Raw genomic sequence first — 2,748 nt, 5'->3', positions numbered from 1 at the left:
GTTGGTCCTGACATTTAAGATGAGAGTGACTAGTCTCACTCGTTCCTGAGTGACATTACGTGAGCAATAACCCCAACCACCTTTGGATATAAAACCTTCACCGGCTCAGTCCGATTGGAGCGCCGCAATTGCCCACTAAACCACCAGGTGCCATAATTTGGTTACATGGTTACCATCCAGCGTAGTAAATTGTTTCCTGGTGTGCAGGAAACCATTTGGCTTGTCAGTGTAGAGTCGCCCATAGGCAGAAGAAGAGGAAAGAAGGAAAGAAAGACAAAAGAGGGAGTGTAAAGTCAGCCGGAGGCAGAAGGACGAGGAATGAGGTAAAGAAAGACAGAAGAGGAAGGAAGGAAAGGAGGGAGGAGAGGAAAGGGCAGACACCCAAGAGCAGCACTATATCTAGTGAGTGGATGGTGAGCGCCCCCACCTACCACTAAGAGAACATTAGTATGGATGAAATAATTTTTATCAGCGCGAAGAACAGACTTAGCACGATTCCGGGCAGAAACATAAAAAATGATGTAATTAAGGGGTGGGTTGGCTTCGGTACCTTTTATAGGCCTTCTTCTTGTTGTGGACAACATTAGAATACACACACACACACACACACACACACACATATATATATATATATATATATATATATATAGCAGCCGTGGCTCAGTGGGTTAGAGCGCTCCTCTCTGACTGAAGGATCGGAGGATCGAATCCACCCAAGGGTCATTGGTAGACATCACGAAGGGCATCCGGTCATAAAATGCTACACGCTACAGTCCAAAAGTCCTCTACCCAGGGGCAACGCCTTAGCCCTTCAGGGATACCTGGCGTTAAAAAAAAAGAAAGAAAAAATATATATATATATATATATATATATATATATATATATATATCATTCATTCATTGCCAGACGCCATGTATCGCAAATGGGGTGGCCAAGGGCTTAGAGTTACTGTTTTACAGGGAGGGGCACTAATCCTCCACCAACTCCACTTGTCACGTAGGGATGCCAACAGCATCTGGTGTTCCCAGGCTGTCACCCATCCAAGTACTACCCAGACCCAACGTTGCTTAACTTCGCTGATCAGACGGAAAGCGGTGTACTCAACGTGGTATGGCCGTTGGCAGTTATATATATATATATATATATATATATATATATATATATATATATATATATATATATATATATATATATATATATACCATAAAAGCTCGATTAACCAGCATCTGATGCATCGGCACATCCGTATAACCGGAACGCTGCATGGGGTCGAAAATATTCCTGTTCCTTCCACTTCTTCAACTTCTGACCCAGTTCCTTCCACTTCTTCAGCTCCTGACCCAGTTCCTTCCATTTCTTCAGCTCCTGACCTTGTTCCTTCCACTTATCCTTCTCCACTGTCTGAATCATCTCATGATCCTGATGATCCCCCTATAATTCTTGATTAGTTCAGTACAGAACAGGATAAAGTAGTGTATGCAGCTAAGTTTTCAAAATTATTTTGGCCTGTAACATATGCTACATTTTTCTTTAAATAATTTTTGGTAAAGTTTGCAGGTTTGTGTTCAGTCCTGTACAATTTCTCTTGCTGACTTTTTTTGTGTATTGTAGTGTACCTGTACTGTATCTAATATATATATATATATATATATATATATATATATATATATATATATATATATATATATATATATATATATATATATATATATAATCATTCCACCCTTCTTTTTTCCAATCGGTTCCTGTAACGTCTATCTCAGATGTTACACCAACAAACAAGCAATGAGGCTATGGTACACCTAATGTATGACTTGGCTCTTATTTCTGACTAGGGTAAAAGTAATCTTATTTGTTAATGCATCAGAGACTAAGTCCTTACACCTATCAACCCGAAAAATCTTCCACAGGAGTACCCACTAATGTTTAATAATATCCAGCTCAATCCTGTATTATCCATAAACATACCTGGGGTTTCATTCTCTCTGGCTTTATCTTGGAATGATCATAGTTACATCTCTTGTACAATCTGCTTCCAAGAGATTAGGTGTGTTAAGCCGACTCTGTACCTTCTTTACCCATGCTCGGTTGTTGACTTTATACACGGGCTTTATTCACCCCTGTGTAGAGTACAACTCTCACGTCCGGGGAGGCTCCCCACATAAAGCTCTTATCAATAGGGTAGAGTCAAATGCTGTTCGCCTCATTAACTCTCCTCCTCTTACCGGCTTCCTTCAACCTCTGTCTCTTCGCCGCACTGTTGCATCTTTTTCTTTTTTCTGTTGCTGTTTCAATAGTCGCTGCTCCTCTGAACTGTCTGCTTGCATCCTTCTAACTCCACGACGGGAGCGTAGCGCCCGTCTAGCAACAAACTCTCATCCCTTTTCTGTCCAACTCTCTATTGCAAGAGTTAACTATTATTTCCAGTCCTTCATTTATGCAACAGGTCAACTCTGGACCTGTTTCCCTTTGTCTGTATTTCCTACTTCCTATGATCGCCAGTCTTTCAAACTCAGTGTGTCCAGGCATCTCGAAATGAACGGATCTTGAATTTGGTTCTCTTTAGTATTTAGTTTTTTTTTTTTTTTTCTGTTAAGAATGTTAATCCCCCTTGATGCCAGTCGTAGGTGAATTCAAAGTCTCCGTGAACCTCACCTTTATCCATTCCCAGACCGTTGCTAACTGCTTGACTCTCACTGGCTAGGTGGTGGTGCGGCCTCAGACTCATGGTTCAGCAAAATTTGAAT

General features: G+C 40.9%; 1 non-coding gene across 1 annotated transcript; it reads right to left on the bottom strand.

Moving 5' to 3' along the window:
- Nucleotides 1-1,004: 1,004 nt before the first annotated feature.
- Nucleotides 1,005-1,123, bottom strand: LOC145404213 (5S ribosomal RNA). The gene has a single exon (XR_013898145.1). It is a non-coding gene; the product is annotated as a 5S ribosomal RNA (ribosomal RNA).
- Nucleotides 1,124-2,748: the final 1,625 nt, after the last annotated feature.

This window comes from Coenobita brevimanus, chromosome 62, assembly GCF_032717465.1.
Source record: "Coenobita brevimanus isolate Jiangsu-jjx chromosome 62, ASM3271746v2, whole genome shotgun sequence".
NCBI classification, from domain to species: Eukaryota; Metazoa; Arthropoda; class Malacostraca; order Decapoda; family Coenobitidae; genus Coenobita; species Coenobita brevimanus.
This window is presented reverse-complemented; position numbering and strand designations above follow the sequence as displayed.